We start from the raw sequence: 19,051 nt of genomic DNA on the forward strand, positions 1-19,051 counted from the left end.
AACATAAACTCTCATACGGTAACTTGATGTAGTGACTGGTCACAGGGCTTGGAACTTGATAGGGTTATGAACCTTGTCATTTCCACCCCTGGTGATCCACTAGGCCACCCTCTTTCCATTCTAGATACTAAACATGCATCTATAATGCTTACCGATGGAAATGTACAGCATTCTCTCTCCCGGGGCTTGGTTGGATTTAATATGTCGTGTCAGTCAATGTTCTTTGTGGTGCCTTCAGGGCATGTTTTATTTCTGTTTGAATTTACAACCGTACAATGTTCAGCTGGCCTGTCCAGAGTGTTCATAAAATCTGGGGGCGGGAGGAGGGAATAGAAAGAGAAATGGAATTCATTTATTGAGCACCTTCTTTGTGCCAGGTATTGCTAAGTAGTTTATATATATTTTTATTTCCTCTTCAAAATAACCTCATGAAGCCCCATATATTATGTTTGTAGAAAAAGAAGTTGAATTCAAATGGCTAAGTGGCTAGTTCAAGGTCACAAAAACCGAGTGGCAGAAACTCGTGCTGCTTCATATAACCCATTCCATGAAAATGGAAACTGAGGCTCAGGGCATTGATTCAAGCTGCCTGCACCCGCAGATGACTGAGTCCATAATCTCCCCTTGCTGGGCTTCACTGCTTTAAGGCCTCTGGTGCTCAGAGGCCTGGACTACGCTTCTCTGGAGGATGCATTGTCTTATCAGCGTTTGCACACTGCTCCTGACCTTGCTAGAATATTATTTGTGGCCGCAATTAAACTGTCTCCCTTGCTCCCTTCTCCCTTTGGGCTGCGGGATTGGGAGGTTGGTGGAAGTCCCCTCTCCGACAGGGTTGGGAGTTTACAGACGGCCCCTGAGAGGCTGGGGCGTTCCGAATTGGCTGAGGGCTCCGCGGGGAGGGCGGGGAGTTTGCCGAACGTCCCTGGCCGGACTCCCTGCCTTAGAGAGCTGCGAGCCCACAAGCGGGGAGAAGTTGGAGAGGTCGGTAGGGGAGGGTTGGAAGAAATTGCGGACAGACCTCCTCCCGGGTCCGCCGAGACCCTGAGGAGCGTCTCTGCCGTGTCCAGGCCGAGTGTGGACGCGCCGTGCGCGGCCCCGCCAGGGCTGAGAGTTTGCAGACCGTCCCTGCCGCGGCCCGCTCGGCGGCGGCCCTGCGGCTCCGGCGGCAGCCGCGGCGGCCCCGGGCGCGTTCCAGCCCAGGTAGCCGCGCTGCAGGCTGGGGGCTCCTCGACCCCGTGCCCCGCCGCGCTTTGGGCCCCGCGGAGACGGCGGCTGGCGGGCGCTCCTGGCTGCTGCTGCTGCCCAACAAGGAGGTGAGAGCCAGCGGGTCGGGGCTGTCGCGTAGAAGCTCTCCATCTCCCCGGGGAGATGAACGCAGAGGGGACAGCGGAGGGCACAGGGAGCTGGGCGCGAGGGTGGGGGGGGGGGTCTGCAGCGAGGGCTGCGCGGCCAGGGGCTTCCGCCCGCTGCCCCTGCGCCGCCTGCGTGCGTACCCCGGCCGCTCTGCGGGACCCAGGAGTGCAGCCGGGGACGCGCCTTGAGGCGCCCACCTGCCGGGGCAGCCCCTTCCCAGGCCAGACTGCTGGCCCCCAGAGCCCCTGGGGAGGCGGGGGTTGTGAGCTTTTCAGTGGACTGTCCGGAGGAGGCTTTAGTTGCGCGGGCTGGAGGCGAGCGGCCAGGGATGGCTGATGGGCTCTCGGGCCGCGGAGGAGCCTGGTGGGGTCACGCTGTGGGTGTGGGCTGGGCTGGGGTCCTCGGGACCTGGGCTTGCAGGGAGGGCTCAAGCCACTGGCCAGTGGGGAGGAAGCAGAGAGGCTGGCTCCGGGGCCCAGGGGAAGAGGGATGCAGCGGGCGGGCGCTCTGGTACAGGGGACCAGGACAGTCCCGGGGTGCCCCCCCACCCCTAGGGGACCGCCGCCGGCCCACGATTCCGCGGGCGCGCTCTGCTAGGCTGCCTGGCCGGAGAAGCTGCGGGGAGCGCAGAGCCCACACCCGCGCACACAATCCCCGAGAGCATGCTCAGTGCAGCCCTGGGAACTTCCTGCCGAGGCGCGAGCCTCCCCGGCCCCCTCCCGGCCCCCTCCGGCCCGTGGCTCGCAAAGTTGGGGGCACGGCGCCCTCCTGTCGCCGTTTCGCGCCCGGGCCCCCTGCTTTGCCATTGCTTGGCTGCCCGCGCTGCTCTCGCCGGTCGCCCCCCGCGGCTGGGAACGGGGGCGTGGATGTCACCCCCACCTCCCCGAGGTCAGGTCCGAGGCCGGGTGGCCAGAGGCCTGGCGGCGAGGCCGCCTGATGGGTGGACCTGCGAAGGATGCGCTCTCCGCGCGCACGGACCCGGCGCCGTGAGCAGACTGGGTGGAAGGGGGTGTGTAAGCCCGGGGACGTTTGCGCACACACTCGCTGTCACACACAAAGCCGCGGTTTCGTAGCTGCCGCGCGGAAGAGGGAAGGGGTGGCGCTTGCATTGTCCAGCCGCGTTTGGAGCGCCCACAGGGTACTGGGCGCTTGGGGGCTGCGGGAACCTGGCGATGCATATGGTTTCAGAGATGCCTGAGTCGAGGTCTGGGGCCCGGTACTCCTGACACTGACCTCCAGGCCCGGCCCGGGGCTGACTCGGCTGTCTGCACTCGGCTCTCGCCGCCCAGTTAGGGAAGGTTGGACACTTACGGGGCTGTGAAGTTGGGGAGGGGAGAGCTGAGGTTTGTGCGGGGTTCGCATGGAATGGCAGCACTGCCCCTTTAAACAACTAGGATTCGAGTGTTAGAGGTAGGATCTCCTTCTCAAGAGAGGCAAGTGGGAAGCTGGTGCGCCCCACCGCCTTCTCCCCCTCCCTCACGCTCATTGTCAGGCCCTGAGTGACTTGGTTGATTTTTACTCGGAGAGATACCGCCCCCACCCCCTCAAGTTAGCCACCCACATCCTGAGCCTCGACTCAAGGTCAGAACTAAATTGGTTTTGATTGGAGAAAATCGCAAATCAGTTTTTCATGATGGGCAAACTATCACAAATCTGTCTTAATAAATGAATTTTCATCTCCCCCCACCCCATATTCTTTTCGTTGTTATCATAGAGGGCTGAGATAGGCACCCTCAAATTCGTTTGGCTCTGTTAGGATTAGAGCAAAGCTCCCCTTTCTAGAGGCCTAAATTTTAGTCTTCTCCAGTTACCAACTTGACGTCCACGTAGTCAGCCTGAAGGGGAGAGACTTTGAGAGAGGAGGTGATGGAGAAGGGAAAGAGGGGGACCGTTTTGCTCTTTCAGGGACTGGGGGAGGAGGAGGAGAACGCTGCCCTGCCCAGCACCTGACTGGCAGAGCCGGGTGCCTGGACAGAGGCTTGGGCTGCTTCTTTCATCTCCTTTGTTCCTGCCCGTGTTCCTGGGTTTGAGACACTTGTGACCGGAGTCACCAGCAGAAAGGAGTCTGCAGTCCTGGTTTGGGGCTTTGCAGGGTTTGCCAGTTGGTTTTAAGGCAACTGCAATGGCTGGAGGGCTGGGGGACTCCACTCAGATCTGCCAGTAGCGTCTGTGTGTTCCAGCCGCTGCTGCAGAACAGCTCATGGGCCTCTGAATCGCCTTAGCACTGTGCATTTCAAGTGCTTTGTGTTTGCAAGTGTGGATACAGTACTCATTTATATATATAGTCACACATTCCATGTTCGTATGTACGTTTTTATAAAGGAGGCTGTGCATATGTATGTGCATATGCAGCATTCTTTGGTAGCATCTTGGAGCAGGAAGAGACCTCAGAAGATCATAGGAATTCAAATTTGCTCCCTTCCCGTTCAGTTTTCCCAGTTTAAAAATAACCCACCAGCCTTCTGCCCAGCTGGCCTCCAAAAACGTTGCAATGCCAGAGTCCCCCAGTGATCTTAGCCAAGGGGGACCCATTTGGCTCCTCCTCTGAGAAGTGAGGCTCCTCAGGATTGGTTCTAGATGTCACTGTGACATTTGACCTGACTTTTCCAAATGCTCCATGTGGCTCTGTGTCCAAGTCACCACAGAGTCCCTGTCCAGTTGGTTTTGGCAGGGGACAGAAATTGAACAGTGTCCCCTGCAGAGATGTCTGGAAAACTGCAAAGAGCAGTCATCCGTAAGGCGTGGGTTGGAAAGTCCTTGTCCTTTTGCACTCTGGTCCTCCAGGCAAGTAGTTGTCCTGCTCCTTCCCAGGAGGCTTAAAGAGCAGTGGGAACTCCTTTCATTCCGTCCTCATTGTGTGGCTTGGCCTCCTGGCTGTACAAAGGTGGGGTGGCAGGTCGGGGTGGCATTCTGCCCTGCTGTTATCATAGTGGGTCTCAGGAATGCCTGTGCGGTCAAGAGTGTTGTCCCTGGGGGGATGTCACAGTTTGGGGAAGGGTCTTGGTGTCAGGTGAACAGTTAACAGATAGTTCTGCCTGAAGGAAGGTGTAGGTATTTCAGAATCTAGCTACTTAAAAAAAGAGAGAGAGGTAAGAACTTTATATTTGGGGGAGAGTGCCAGATGGGTGACAGTTGAGAGGTTTGGGTCAGAAAGAAATTTGGTATTTGTCAGGGCACATTTTTGCCTTTAAAGTTCATAAATTGCTTTGAAGTGGAGAGTCACTCTTAAGAACTGGAAGATGGCTCTGCTTTAAAATTTTTATTTGAAATTGAGTAAAGATCTCCCCAATGCCATCTTCTTTAAAGTCTAAGTCACGCCCCCATTTTATCTTGCATCCCGTGTCCACATTAAAAGTCCGAGCACAGCTGTGAGTTCAGAGTCAGCTGCGGGCATCCACCGAGTGTTTATCAGGGGTTGCGGTGCACGCTGGGTGCTGGTGCTGGACGTGAAGACATCTTCTTTCAAAGAGACCTTCTCACTTTTAATTCATCTGCCCTTAGTGTTAATGCAAACTAATAGCTCTTGGAAAGCCGCCAGGGTGGATCCCAGGAGCCTGAGGACTGTAACCAGGTTCTTGGCTACTTGGGACTGAGCTCTGTTTGCCCGCTTGGACTGCTGTATTTCTTTGTTTTTTTCGTGGCTACAATTCAGTGCTTCCTTGCCCAACTTTGTCACGTCTGGGAGGCCGTATGTGTGTGTGGGAAAAGTTGAAGGCATCACATTATTTCTTCACAACCCCACAGCTCCCTTGTCTGAACACCTAACCTTCTTGGAAAAAGAACAAGGGCCTTCCTATTGGGCCCTTTGTCCAGCCTCAAAAATCTGGTCAGGAAGGGGCATTCGCTCTCGTGGCCCGGTTTGGTGGGCGAGCATGTCCACTGGAACCTGGCTGCCCCACTGCCATGCCTGTGTTAATACCTGCTGGACCTTGGCCCCAGCTGGGGCGGCTCCCTAGGATGGCTGAGGACTTATTTCTCCACCCTGTCACCCATGAACTCAGGAGCCAGGTGTATCCAAGTACTTTGCTACCTGTAAGAGTTAAGGACTGGTGTTTGCCAATTGATTGACTTGAAAAAATGCAACATTTTAAGGTTATCTGTAGAAACCTAACAGCCTCCCTGATTTGCGTCCCTTGGTGATTGAGGGGGCTGGCCCTTGAGGGAAGGAGTACCGCCCACCGACCCCTGCCTCAGCTCCACTCCTTCATGCTGCTGTTCTGTGCACAGAAGGCTTCAATGTCCTGTCATGCTGGTAAGATGCTTTTTATCACCTACACAGAACAGCCTTCCACTAGAACCGTCCCGGATCTCTTTCTCATCTCTGTCCACCCAGGGGAGTGTGTTGTGTTAGTGCTGGGCAGGGACTGTAAGTTTTGGTGGAGAAACCTCAAGAACAGGTGGGCAAGAATCTAGGAGTGATGGTGATGAAAAATGTGTCTTCTATAGTTGATGCAATGCAAATGCTTCCTTTGTATCTCATTTACTTCTTGCTGCGGCACTCAGGCCGATCCTATTGTTTTTCCCAGTTTATACATAGGGAGACTGAGGCATCAGGAGCTAATGAAACCTGGCCAAGGTCACGCGCAGCTAGCAAGCGGCAGGGGAAGGATCTGAACCCAGGTGGTCTAGGTCCTGAGCCCAGGTTGGTTGGACTATGCATAGTTGTTAAGGTTAGCAAGCTCTAACCCTGTCCTAGCCAGCACCTTCTTTCCAACCGCAGCCAAGAGGAGTCTTAGACACTCAGGGATTGGAAGGGACTTCAGGGAGACCCCCCTGGGTCCCTTCTCTTCCTAGATGCAGTCATGGAGGTGCAGAGAGACTGGACTTGCTCCAAGTCACCGGCAGACTGTAGCGGCAAAGCTGGGCCTCAATTCTGACCCTTGGTGCCACAGGAATAGTGGTAACAGCTGATAACAGATGTGTGCCTACTTTATTTCTAGAAAGGACCCAGGAAGAGAATGTGACGGTCATTTGGCATCTGTCCCTCCTGCTCCTAGAACTCTGTGTGCTCACACTCAGTCTCCCCGTGGAATCTGGTGGAGAGCAGGTGGGCATGCCCAAGTCCCTCGCCCACCCTTAGATGGGAAAATCTAAGCAACTTCCGTGCCTTTGAGTGAGCTGTTCCCTTCCTCATGTCACCTTTTAAGTTTTACGTCTCAGGAATATAGTCTGGGATGGATTTTACATTTCACTCTTAAATATTCCTTCTGCTTCTCTCTGTCTCTCTGTCTCTGCGTCTGTGTCTTAGGGCCCCAGGCTCTTCTCAGCATGGAATTCCACTCTTAGGAGGGTGGAGTGGGCCAGGGTGAGCTTGCAGAAGTGTCAGGGCTGTCCCTCCACACTTCCAATGAAGGGCCTGTGAAGACAGTCCCGCAGCGTCTGTTGGATCCTAGAAAGATCCAAAGTCCTGCAAAATCTCTCTGACCACCGGGATTGTAGGACTCCATGGAATTTTCCTATCGGGTATATCAGCACTTTATTCCTTACATTGCATCAGGCACAACCGTGCTCTCACCTGGTCCTGATTCTAAACATTTCTTTTTTTTAAACTTAATTTTATTATTACTATTTTTTAATATATTTTTATTGGGGTATAGTCAGTTTACAATGTTGTGTCAATTTCTGGTCTGCAGCATAATACTTCAGTCATATAGGAACATACATATATTCATTTTCATATTCTTTTTAACTATAAGTTACTGCAAGATATTGAATATAGTTCCCTGTGCTATACAGTATGAACTTGTTGTTTATCGGATTTTGTGAGAATCCTCCTGTATTTTGAAACAAGAGACACTCTGCCAGAGTTCAGTAGGTGTTTTGTGCAATTCAGTGGGTTCGTAGATGTAATTCTTGGTATATTTGTGGGAGAGGGCGAGCTGTGAGTCCCTATACTCTGCCATCTTGGCTCAACCCCCTGATTCTGATAGTTTCTGGTTAATATATAGTCCCTGGCTGCTCAAGGCATTTAAAATCAAGGTCTGGTCAGGACCCACACTGAAGAGTTAAGTTCAGTTATAAAGCAATATGCAAAATGAAGCACGCATTAATTCAGCCCATATGACCACTTTGGGCTTTAGTTCTTATGTTGGAAATTAAGAGGGGATTGAATGAGCTCCAAAGTTCTGTTCAGTCCTAAAGATGTATAATCCTATACATGTGGCAAAGGCAGTGTAGAATAAAGCAGTGCAGTGCCCTTGTTGAAGAAAAAAAGGTGGAGTAAAAACTCAAGTTGTCTTCGCCTTTGCTGGTCAACTCCTTAGGAGACTGTTGAAATGCTTAGCTAAGAAGAATGAACCCTTGATTATCACTGTCTTTGGGGATGTTTGCTTTTGTATGTTTAGAAATAAAAAGCTGTGGTCCTTACTTCTCAGCCTAGAAATAACCTGCTTCCCCTAGTGAAGCTGTTTTTCCCCACCTTGGGAAATTGAGAAATGCAGAAGATGACCAGGTTCATGGAGTTCTGTGTTTCTGTGGCACCGCGCCCTGGAGAAAGTGGCTGAGTGTTTACACTGCCAGGAGCTGGGCCAGATTCTGTTTACGTACCTTCATCACTGCTTCCCTGTGAAACAATGATGTTGAAAGAACAGGGAGTTTGATATCCATCTCCTTGCAGCTGCTTTTCTTTTCTTTTTTTTGTTTAACCATCTGTTATTTTCAGCTCTGATTTTTTTATTTACTAGTGTTCTTTCCAATGAGGGGTTTTCTAAATGACCAATTCTTTCTCTCATGCATCTCATTTAGGAAAGCACTGTTTATACCTCGTGCTAAGTATGAGCTTTCTGTTTTCCTTTGGTACATTTCTTGGCATTTGTGTTTGGTGTACTTCTCTCATCCCTTCAGAGCTACTGAGGTTAGAGGCAGCACTCAGGGTGGATTTGGAGGGGAAGGGGTGCTTTCTTCCATCTCCCTCTCAATAATATTCGTCATACAAGGGGTCCCCAGACCTTTGCAAACATAGCTTCCAGCCCTCTGTCCATCGAGACTCTCTTCCTTCTTTAACAAAGTTCTCAGCTCCAGTAGCTAAGAATGGTCCATTTCCCCCAGCTCCCCTTCTGCGATATCTCACTATTGTGCTTGCTGGATGTAAAGGCAGCATTCTGTAGATAATCTTCCACTGTCTGTTTTTTAGTGCAGTCAAATGTGATTCTCTTGGGCTAAAGCTATCAACTCGGTTCTATAGGTTCACTGTTCTGTATTTCCTATTCTGATGTCCATTGAGCTCCAGAAAGGGAGCGTTTTTTCCCCCAGGTTGGTTAAAAAAGTTACATCTGGCCCCAAGGGTTTCTCAGAAAGGAGTCTAGAGCTCTAGTGGGCATGCCTAGATGCTCCGTTGCCTCGCACAGGGCAGGACACCAGAGGCACGTGATCAGCTGGGCGGCATGGCATCATGGGTAAACTCGACTCAGGCGGGTGAGGCCTCTCTGCAGCTAGCCGGCTGTCCTCATGCGGGTCAGCTCAGTGCTCTGTGACTTTGGTTTCTCATGTGTCCAGTGAGGCATCTCTTAGCATCGCCTGCATCTATGAGATTCTACTATTGTGCCTTCTCGGCTGGGCTTGGCACACTCGTCTACTCTACTTTCTTTCATCTGGTCTTAAGACTATTCTTTGTTTGTTTGTTTGTTTTGTTTAGGATTTTTCTTTTGTCTTTTTATTTTTTTTTTTAGTGGAGGTCATGGGGATTGAACCCAGGACCTTGTGCATGCTAAGCATGCGCTCTGTCATTGAGCTATACCCATCCCCTCCCCTCCCAAGAATATTCTTAGGTGTCTTCCTAATTTTGAGGTCTGTTTGGTTGTGCTGGTTTAGAGTTCTGTTTTTCAAATCAATCAGTAGAATTTTTGTACACATTTTTCTCCCTCCTGGTAAGCATTATTTATGGGCTCAAGAAGCCCAACAAATTGAGACTGTGTGTGTGTGTGTGTGTGTGTGTGTGTGTGTGTGTTTGTGTGTGTGTGTTCATGTCCACACACCGCTAGGGCTTATTACCTTATTGCCATATTATCTATAAAAAGAAGTGGGAATGATCAGAGTCGGAGCTACGTATCTCTGGAAAGTTTCTGTGGAAGGATTTTTTTTTTTTAATATTGCTTTTCCCCTGGTACATGCTTGTCAGAGTTACAGCTGGGCATCCTTGGAGACTGTATGGGTAATGATTTCATTGTACTCTCCTATAGACTGCAGTAAAAGTGTTTTCCATGATAACGAGTTGCTTAATCTGTCATAGTGTGTTTTCTCTAATTGCCCTTGTAACCAGAATTAGATACAACTTTCCATTTTGGATGCCATGCCTGGTTAGTGTTCTCTGAGTTCCATGGTTTCTTCCTCCCAGTTCAGTGGCTTCAAGAGACTTTTCTATTTCCTCATTGTCAGACTTTGTGTAAAGATAACAAGATTACATCATCTTTCTGTGACTTCTCTAACAAATAACCACAGATTTGGTGGCTTATAGCAACACAAATTTATTGTCTTATAATTCAGTAAGTCAGAGGTCCAACACGGGTCTCACTGGCTAACATCGAGGTGTCCATTCCTTCTGGAAGCTCTAGGGGAGAATGCTTTTCCTCATCTCTTTCAGCTTCTAGTGGCTACCCACATTCAAAGGCTTGTGCCCCCTTCCTCCAGTGTCAAAACCAGCAATGCTGGGCTGACTCCTTGCCCCTCTGAGACCATCAGGCTGGGACCACAGCTGGGAAGGAGTCTCTGATTTCAAGGATCTGTGTGATTAGATTGGGCCGACCCAGGTAAACCAGCATAATCTCATCTCGAGTTCCTTAATTTAGTCGCATCTGACCTGTAAGGTACCACATTCACAGGTTTCAGGGAGTAGGATGGGATCATCCTTAGGGGCCATTCTTCTGTCAACCTCAGTCCCTAAAAATCTTTGTAAAGATATGTTTTCTTCACATAAAGAAACCGTTCTTTTCTGTCGAGAAACTTACCTATCACAGGGAATTTGCCTATTTCCTTGCTCCCCATCTTTTGGAATATATTTAAGTCAACTATTCGCAAACACACAGTGTCTAAGGTTTGCATTCCAAGCTGGCCAGACATTGAACTGCACACATTTCTTATGTAATTGCCAGCAATTCTACTGTTAAATAATGAAGAAACTGAGGTGCAAAGGGGACTTGCCCAGGGTCATGTAGCCAGAAGTGGCGGGAGCCAGTCTACAAAAGTGGATCTCATTAACTCTACAGCCTGTGTTCTTTTCACTCTGCCTTCCTGCCATAGAAGTCATAATGGAAAACTAAAATGAGAAAAGGTAATGGGAAAACTTAAAATAATGTAAAATCTCTCTGCTTCTGCTGAGGTGATGACAAACAGTAAATAACATCCGGGGAAGATTGATTGCACTAATGGCCCCAATTAATGGCTTCCCTGTATCTACACTCTTTGCCTTGTAATTTACTAGTCCCCTTCCCGCCCCTCCCCCACTACTGGGATTGGCCACGTGACTGCTTTGGCCACTGGGATGTTAGCAGATGCCATGCAAACAGAGGTTAAAAAGAGCCTACGCGTTTCTGATTGCCTTTTACACAGCAGGGCTTGCTTGCTCAGATCCCTGCCACCCTCGTGAGAGCTTGCCCAGGCTAGTCGAAGGGAGGGACTGAGAGATTGGGAACGAGTCAAGTTGTGTCAGCTGAGGCTTTCCTGGACTTGCCATCCCCAAAATGAACTGCACCTACTCTAAGTCTCCTGAGCATGCCTTGCCAACATCAGTTAAGCCTCTCATAGGTCAGAATCACCCAGCTGACCTGGAGAGTTGTGGAAATCATTGATGATTATTCTAAGCCACAGAGTTCTGGGGAAGTTTGTTATGCAGCAATTGCTATCTGATACATAACTCATATCAGATACTTGAATAGCATAAGAAGTAATTTTAGCATTCTTTTGAAGATCAGTTTTGACGACTTGTAACAAATTCATGTTTTTAAAAAGTTAGTATATTTTAAAATATATTTTTAAGTTTATACTTTAGGCTCAGAACTTGCCCATTACATCTACTTTTCTTTTCTTTTTTTCTTTTTTCTTTTTTTTTCTTTTTAATTTGAAAATCCTTTGAACTCTTTATCAGTTTCAGTCAGAAGCAGACTTTTTTTTTTCTTCTGAAACTATTTATTGTTTCTAATATGGTGGCTTTTGACCCTCAGCCTCCAGCAAGAAATACATATTGACTCAGAACTCACATATACATGTGCATATGACATCAAGGAAAGTTTCTTGAGACAGTACCTACCCTTCTACCTCTGATGGCCTTTGATGTTTTCTCCTCTATTTCATCCGCTTAAAAAATGCTGGTCAGGACCCAGCACGGTGGCCTGCAGCCCATTTTGTAAATAAGGTTTGGTTGGAGACGTGCCACTGCCATTTGTTCATGGATTGTTTATGGCTGCTTTCAGGTTACAGTGGCGGAGTTGAGTGGTTGTGACAGAAATGGTCTGGCCTGCAAAGCCTAAAGTATTTACTCTCCAGCTCTTGAAGGAGAAGTTTTCTGACCCTTGCACTGAGTTGATTTCCTAACCCATCAGTGAGTTGTGATCTCCATTTAGAAGACACATGTTTCAAGTGACCTTTAGCTCTCCTGATAAGTCTTCTGGAAATTACACTAAACAAATCTGGCCCAGGTGAAAACTTACCCTTTTCCTGTGTTAGACTCAAACTTCCCAGTTTATTTACTTAGATTCAACAATGAAGTTTTTGCTGTTTAACATTATACCTGGTTGGCTGATATAGGAAACATTTCAAGCATTTCTAAAATGTTTCATTATACGCATGCCCTCCCCCCTGCTTTTCTAATTTAAATGAGGCTTTCTTGTAGAAAGTAGCTGGAATTAAAATGGACACAAGTTCTATTCTGGTGCTAGTTATTTATTCATTAGATTCCAGCAGTGCCCGTTTCTGTGATATAATGGAGTCCGTTAGTGGAAGAGGTAGAGAAACAGTCATCTTGGCTCCTTTTAGAACACCTTTCTGGCAACCAGTCCTTACGGCCACATTTCTGAATGAGGATGGTATTATTTCTGAGCATAATAAAATTCAGAGACATTAAATTGTGGCCTTGTAGAGTTGGAAAGACTTTGGGAAAAAAAAAATTTTTTTTAAACTCACATCTAATTGGGCCCTTACAGGCTAAATTTCTCTGATACCTAAATGTCCTAAGCCTGTCAAGGAAGGACAACTTTGTTATTTACATTGTGTGGCTAATGAGATTGATCTGAAGGCACTGAGGCAGAAAAGGCTTCAGAATGATCTGGATCTGTCCTGCTGGAATCTGAAATGCCAGGTGAGGAATGGGCACTGGCCCATTTATTTCTTGGCAGTGAGGACAGAGTCAAAATAAATGAGCTTCAGTGACAGCATGAGAGCTTTGGTAAAATCTGAGCGGTGTCCCCCAAATCAGGTCGGTTCTTGAACAGAACATGTTCTCCTGAACACTTTGTTTTTTTTTTTGAACTGCAATTGGTTTACAATATTGCATTAATTTCTGGTGTACAGCATAGTGATTCAGTATATATATTTCTTTTTGTATTCTTTTTCATTATAGGCTATTGCAGAGGATACTGAACCAGTATTCTGGTGTACAGCATAATGCTTCAGTCATACAGGACCATACATATAGTCGTTTTCATAATAGGTTACTACAAGATGTTGAATATAGTTCCCTGTGCTATACAGTAGAAACTTGTTGTTTATCTATTTATCCTGAACATTTTTGATGTGAGTGGCCTCCGTTAGCTCGGGTGGTCGAGTGGGTGGCCTTCCCTGCAGGTGGTTGGACGTGTGTAATTAATAAGGACTCTCTGGGTGCTAGCAACACAAACCTGCTGGAGCTTGCTTCAACACAAGTGGGGAATTCACATTGATAACAGGAGAAAGAATGTGGGGCGTGAGGGTGGCTGTGTCCCAGGGCTCAGTTGAGTCCCTGGGACATGCCCCACCAAGTGAGGGTCCTTGGCTTCTCGCAGGGAAAGAATTCAAGAGCAAGTAACAGTTGAGTAAAGGTAGATTTATTCAGAAAAATACATACTCCATAGACAGTGTGGGCTATCTCAGAAGGCCAGAGAAAGGCCATGAGGTAGGGGTTGGGTGCTTAGTTTAAAGTAAAAGTAGTTACACACTCCATAGACAGAGTGTGGGTGCCTCAGAAGGGAGAGTGGCCACGAGGTGTTGAGGTTGTTAGTTTTTATGGGCTCAGTAACTTCATATACCAACAACTGGGAGGATTTTTCCAACTACTTTGGGAAAGGGCTGGGGATTCCCAGGAACTGGGCCACCACCCACTTTTGACCTTTTATGGTCAGCCTTGGCACTGTCATGGTTCCCTGTAGATGTGCCATTTACCATGCTAATACATTACAATGAGCATATAATGAAGCTCAAGTCCTACTGATTGTTAAATCTCCCGCCATCTTGGGCCTCAAGGCCAACTGGGAGTTGAATCTTTCACCATCTTGGTATAATTGCTGTGTTATTTCCTGAATGACTGCACCCTATACCTTTCCGTCCTGTCTCAATCAGGGCTACGGGCGCTGCCAGGAGCCACCAACAGCCTGGGATTGAAACTCTGGGAAGCCCGAGAATCCCCTTTGCTTCCTGGCTGCCTCCATCTGCCTGGCTGCTTAACTCTCCTCCCTGCCTTGTTCTGCTTTTTGTGTCCCAAGGGCAGAACTCTGGGTAAGGGCCCTCATTGGTTGGTTAGCCACTCAGCAAGATGGATCTTTCTCTCATTATGCAAATGCCAGTTTCCTGGGGAGTGCCCCAGCCCACCCCAGTGGTCCAGCTTGATGTCACCCAGAGGTGGGCAGAGCATGGGAACTGCAGTGTGGATTTTGGCTAGCTCCAGGATGTTCACTGGGGGCATTTTAGAAATATGGGGGGGGGGGGCAGTTTTGGTTGTCAGTGATTGAGGGGTGCTACTGCCATTGATTGGATGGAGCCCAGGGATACTAATGTCTGTGCTGGGTAGAATAGTCTCTCACCCCTACATGTATCCTGCTTGGTCTCACTGTGAGACCAAGGCTGTTGCCCCAGAATCATACCCCTGTCCCTCCCTTGAATGGAAACCAGTTACTTTTATCTAAGTTTCAGGAGAAAACTGCAAAGAGGAAAAAACAGAAAAAGGAAAAAAAAAAAGAACTGGTTAGAACCAAATAGGCCCAGGATGGTGGAAGATTTGACTTCCCGCAGACCTTGAGCCTCATTATACGCTCATTGTGATACATTAGCATGCTACACGACACACCCACCAGCACCATGACAGTTGACAGTTGCCATGACAACAACCAGAACAGCCCATACAAGGATTGAAAAAGAGAGTTGTATCAATCCCAGGTCCAAACCACACCCCTGTTCTTGGATCAGTCGTGAATATTCCTCCCACTCTTTCCAATTCCCTCCCCTTTACTTCAACCCTTCTATATAGTTGGTGTCTCCACCCAAATTGGGTTGAGAAGTTGATTTGCAAACTAGGTTCCTGCTTTTTCTTTCTTTGGCCACTGAATAAAGCTCGTACTGTTTTCAGTCTCAGCATCAGTTTTGTTACTGGTGCGCGAATCTGATCAGAAAAAGAACCTCCGTGGCCAAATCAGGGGATCCCGGCCCAGGGCCTGGCTGGGACTGTGGCATGGGTCCAGTTGACTAATTCCATAGCAAGATGACCATGGACGACAAAACCCATTTATTACCTGAACCTAGAGAGGCAACTTACACATAAAGAATATTTTGCACGTTTCAAATAAATGTTGACTTTTCCAGTCAGTAAAGAAACATTGTGCTTTGTTTTATTGGGAAATTTACCAAAGAGGTGTTTGCCATTTTGGAAAATCACTCTCCGCATGGCATCACCACATCTGATCTGTGTCAGTCCACGCTTGCAGCTCACGTTTTTTTTTTAATTTTACTTGAAAGTCCAAGCATCTAACAACTTCATAAGCCTTTTAGATGGATCTTGCCCAGCTAATTGCATATTGAAATACATATTCAGTTATAAATTATTTTACTTCTATTCTCATTTATGTTACTCTTTAAGGCAATAAATACATAGGTTTGAAATTGGGTTTGGGAAGGGTCTCTAAGAATTTGATTTCAGGAAATAAAGAGGTATTAGAAGTTTGCTGTAAGTCTGGAGCTTTGGAGCTAATAGGGTTTAGAATACAGCACAAGGGGAAGTGATTTACAAAATAGTGCCCCCCCACACGGCCATGAGTCAGCCGAATTAAGTGCTCTTACCACTAACCATTTAAAAAATTAAAAAACTGTAGCCCTTGCAGTGAGTACAGCTAACTGAGAAGAAGTCCATAGAGATGTTGGCCCCATCCTGCTCCTTCCATGGGTGATGGACTCTCCTTGGTTTAGACCCTCCCCGCCTCCCTTATATGTGGTTGGTGGTCCCGCTGGGCTTGGGCTTTGTCGTGGGTCTCATTATTCTGGAAAAGCGCCAAGAAAGGGGGTGAAATCAGATTATCACGTGAGTTTCACATGAACTTCTGCAGATCACTTTGCAGGGATTCAAGGGGAGCTCGCATGGGAAAATATTATACCTTGATTTTCACTAACCTCTAACCAAAATCGAGCAATTTCTTACCTTCTGGATGTTGGCCACAAAACGGAGTAATATTAGCATCGTCTCTGACTTTGTCACCAATAGAAATCCACAATTTTCCTATCACATTATAGATGGCTCACAGAGAATCTTGAAATGTCTGTCCTCATTATGACTTAGAAATTAGGGTGGTTATTCTACTTACTGCTGAATAGTGTTATTTAATGCATTCATAAACAAGGGTATGTGTTATGATACCATAATTAAACATTTTTTTGGTAACCATATTGAAATATAATTGACTTCCTCTCTAATCCTATGTATTTCATTTTATGCATTTAAAACATTTTGATTAATTTAATTTGGGGAGTAATTTGATTGATTGATTGATCAATCGATCTGTTTATTTAATGGAGGTACTGGGGCTTGAACCCAGGACCTTGTGGATGCTAAGCATGCGCTATACCACTGAGCCATACCCTCTCCCCAAAAACATTTTGGGAAGGGGTCTGTAGGCCTCACCAATCTGCTTGGGGGTGTGTGCTATTGAAATCGTGGAGCTGGATTGCAGAGCAGAATCGCAGGGCGCTCTAGGCACTACTCACCCGTCCGCTGCCCTGTCTGTCCCGTTGACCTTCTCCTGACTTGGCCTTTCCCCAGGACTGCCAGGTATGATCATGGAGGAAGTGTGGGCTTATCTCCAGGTGGCTTATTTTCTTCTTAGACCTGCCCAAAGAATTGCACTTGATTTGCCCTAGGCTCATTCTTCTATCCGACATGAGGAGGCAAGTGCGTCAGAACATTCCCCCAGCGAGGTTGGATTAACCAGTACAAGGTACATGATGTGTTTAAAGCCAAATGTACTGATGATCTGAATCCTTAACAGAAGTGTGGTTTCTGGTTCAGTTTTTCAAGTGGAGAAAAACCACAGACGTCCTGCAGGAAAATTCCCTGTGTACAGCCCAACTTCTGTCTTTCTCTTTGTATGCTTCAAAGTTAGAGAATGACAGCACAGCTCTGAGAAGTACCCACACTGCTCAGGAAATAGGTCGCACCAGTGGCTGCTGGGGGGAGGGGCATCCCCAGAAATCAGGGTTTGGGGTGGACAGCTCCATAAGGTGTGCATTTCGTCCTGATTGCAACCCCCCCCCCCCCACCCAGCGAGTCCCACCTAGAGGATGCTGTGCCACAGCTATAACTGGATTCCTGGCAAAGACTTCAGACTTTTTCTGTTTCTGGAAGTTTCTGTTGGGAGGAAATGACTTTGCCACAGAATATCCTTCTGCCCTGTTCCTTGCTGTCCTCCAGACATGGGGTCGTCGTGTTGCCATGGCCATCTTTTTCACTCACAGCTTCTAAGTCTATATTTAGAGCATGAAAATGCTGAACATTTCCTTTCTGGTTCTTTAGAAGTGGGGCGTGGGGAGAGATCTTCACCCACCCAGCTCCGACACCGAAGACAACCCTGTTAACTCACGGTGGGAATCACGTTGTTTTCATTCTTTGTTTTGGAAAAGGTTGTGCTGAAGATTGGACTTGAACAGTTTCACATTTTTAGCTTTCACTTTCCTATGGGTTTAGTTATTGATCAAGTTTCTCATTGAGTCGAAGCCACTGCCTTAAGGGAGTAGGAGCAGCCCCATGGCATGACACTGGCTGCTCCTGTCAGACTCGGGAGAACACACGCGTCCTGGATAAGCTTATCAGCGAGTGACAGCGTTTCTGTCCCTCTCTCTCTCTGTGCAAGGGAACAGCAAACTCCCTTGCTTTCTGAGCTGATTGCTGTTACAGATTCATGCACGAAACTGTGGGTACTATTTGGCCTAATTTTTAGACTGAGATACCTCAAATCCTTTGAGAAAGTATCCTATCATTGGGCCAGTAAAGCCAGTTGTTTTTGGCTACAGAAAGCAGGAGATTCACCAAACTCATTGACTGAGGGGTGCAGCTTTCACTCAGTTTGAAGGACCTCTTACCCCCTTCCCCCCAAAGTGGGAACCACATTAACTTGGCCTACTGTTCATACAGGTTTGGTTTGGGGGTGAATTTTGATCTTAATCCTACCTTTGTGGAGAGAGTAAAATAAAGTCTAGAAGATCCAGAGTGTAGGAGTTGAAATCTCCGTAGGTGATTCACACCCTGGGCAGGGATGGCGGAGTTGATGGTGCAAGCTGCTGGGCACAGACTGCATCATCATTTTATAGATCTTATCACCATGGAAAACGGAAACTGCAGGGTCTGCCTGCAAACAGACAATCCAAAAGGTGAAGACATCACATACAGAGAAATGCTTTTTCTGGGAAGTGGGCCTCCTGAGCACACAGCTGGTGTTCAAGGGAATACTGGGCACTCCTGGGAACCAAGCCTTGAGCACACTGTCTAATTCCATGCTTATGACAACCATGTAAATTAGAATCCTTGGTTTTCGTTGAGTAAATGTGAAACCGAAGTATGGGGAATTTGCGTCTTGCCTGCAGAGACTCACAGAACTGTAAGGTGATCCTGTAATTTATCATCCAAACCTGAACACTTTTGAGAGTGAAAGGGGGTGCAATTAAATTAATGATGAAGCTAGGATGGCAGGCATCAATGGGGACATATGGTTCTCCTACTAATACGGTCCAGATCGGGGGTTTAATTCAGGTCTCCAGTTCCTGAGAATCACCTTGCTCGCCTTGAGATGCTAAATTGGGCTACTTCCTCTGCAAATGAATTGTTAAGGCACTTACTGAATAAACTTCTGAAGGTGAGTTCTTCACTATGTATGGTACCAAGGAGAAATTCCTCTTAGGCTAGGTAGAAGTTCCCTTTGGCAAGAAAAAGATCTACTAGAGATCTTCTTTCATATAAAAATGTAGAAAGGGTTTTGTTGAGAAGGCGGATGGTGTTTCTCTTCCTAAAAAATGGTTTTCCACTTTTTTTGTTTAAAAGAATGGGTCTGCTGTAGCATTTACAAGAAAGACAAGGAAAGACTCACAAAAATCTCATCTCCAGGGCAAACATCTTCATAGCCAGTGGTTGCGATACAAAATAATAGAATGGATTTTTCAATAGTCAGGTGTGCAGATGAAATTTACTACCCCTGTTTTTAGCACTCTCCATGACGGTTATCATCAAGGCAGATTTGTGTGGTGTAATCATTACTGTGAGGTG

The 19,051-nt window shown here is 47.5% G+C and overlaps 1 protein-coding gene across 4 annotated transcripts in view; it reads left to right on the plus strand.

Annotated features, from left to right (window-relative positions):
• Window positions 1-937: 937 nt before the first annotated feature.
• Window positions 938-19,051, plus strand: part of MGAT5 (alpha-1,6-mannosylglycoprotein 6-beta-N-acetylglucosaminyltransferase) — a 333,568-nt gene continuing 315,454 nt past the window's right edge. For all 4 annotated transcript variants that reach the window (XM_032479342.1, XM_032479341.1, XM_032479339.1 and 1 more), the window contains exon 1: window positions 938-1,313. The gene's annotated coding sequence lies outside the window, so the exon portion shown is untranslated. The remainder of the gene's footprint in view (window positions 1,314-19,051) is intronic.

This window comes from Camelus ferus, chromosome 5, assembly GCF_009834535.1.
Source record: "Camelus ferus isolate YT-003-E chromosome 5, BCGSAC_Cfer_1.0, whole genome shotgun sequence".
Taxonomy (NCBI): Eukaryota; Metazoa; Chordata; class Mammalia; order Artiodactyla; family Camelidae; genus Camelus; species Camelus ferus.